We start from the raw sequence: 1,548 nt of genomic DNA on the forward strand, positions 1-1,548 counted from the left end.
CTACCAGTCTTAGGAATCAGGTTTTGAGCAACAATTTTTGCAATGAGTTTGGCAATAGGATTAAGTGAATTGTTGTTCATAGGATAGGAGAAACCAGGTTTAAACATTAATTGATTAACAGCAGGATCACTAAGCTCAATTGACATGAGACCAACGTCACTTGTTGGGATTTCAAGAATCTCAGCAAGTTCGTTAGCAGAAAAGGATATTGCAATATTTTTAACAGAGGAGATGATAGTCAAACTACCATCAGCAGAGGATGATGTGGACAAATTTGCATAGAATAGATAAACTAAAAACGGATAGAAGGGAACTTTATATGCCTCCCCTAGATGAGAAAGTAGACATAAGAACTCAGAAATCAAAAGGTAAAGGAAGAAATTACCCACAAAACTGATGAGAAATGACTGAAAGTAGCAGCGGTTGAATCCAAACGGGCGACCGAAAAATTTTGGAACCCTAGGTCTGCGATTTCAAAGAGGAGGAAGAAGAGGGGTCGGGTGTTTTAGGAGAGAAGACAACGACTGGGATTAATTGCGCAAGTGCAGAGGCAACCGTTTAGGACAGAACTTCTAAGCTCTCTTCTTTCACTACTCTCATTTCTCCAAGAAATTTTGGCTACATATTTATATTCATATTTTGGGCAACCGTTTTCGCCTGAGCATAAGCTCTGTGACTCACGCCCGAGTGCAGAGGCCGGCCGATTCCGGGGTTTTTTTCGCTAGGGGAGAGGGGAAAAATTACGCCAGGGCGATAGGCGGGTCCTTAATCTTCTAGGGCAGTGACATCACGACTGCTCCCGATCAGGCTTGAATTTTCTAACTCTTTAATTTGGATTTTATATTATTATATTCCTGTTTTGACAGCAAAGTTAACATATACTGATTGATGTACTCAAAGTTAACATATACTGATTGATGTACTACTAGAAAACCTTAACATGTATGTTAATAAACTTAACATTTATACTAAAACAGTTAACATGTAATACTATAACAAGTACTGTATATCTTTCCTTCTCTCAAAAGCCTAAACTTACTTCTTTCTAGTGCAAGAACCATATATCCCATTGAACCTTGTTTCTTTCCCTTGCTAAGTTGTTCACCCTTTTGCATGCCCAAAAGAGTATTTGTCGCTTCATCAGTGCTGTCATTCCCAGAGGAATGATGTGATTCACTATCCCTCGATGTGACACCATGGTCATCATTCAAGGAAGCTGTGGGATTACTTTTAGATTCACCATCAACGACGGTGCTACATGGTTCACAAACGACCTTTGACGACACAAAATTAACTTCATTTCGGTTTTTTGACCGTCGTTCACACCCAATGTGATCATGCTCTGGACGCCCACTATGATGAACCACTTCAAAATCTGTCCTTTGTGGCCGTATCAAATGATTTTCTGTTTGAAATTAGGTTTTCGGTTATTTTTCACCTAAAAAGCCCTAAATTGGGAGAAAGAAAAGGGTGTTCGGATTCTCTGATACCTGTTAAGAATAGATGGGTGAGGGAGAGGGTAATTGAATTCGGTTATTGGGTGTGTGG

The sequence above is a fragment of the Asparagus officinalis genome, chromosome 5 (assembly GCF_001876935.1).
Source record: "Asparagus officinalis chromosome 5, Aspof.V1, whole genome shotgun sequence".
NCBI classification, from domain to species: domain Eukaryota; kingdom Viridiplantae; phylum Streptophyta; class Magnoliopsida; order Asparagales; family Asparagaceae; genus Asparagus; species Asparagus officinalis.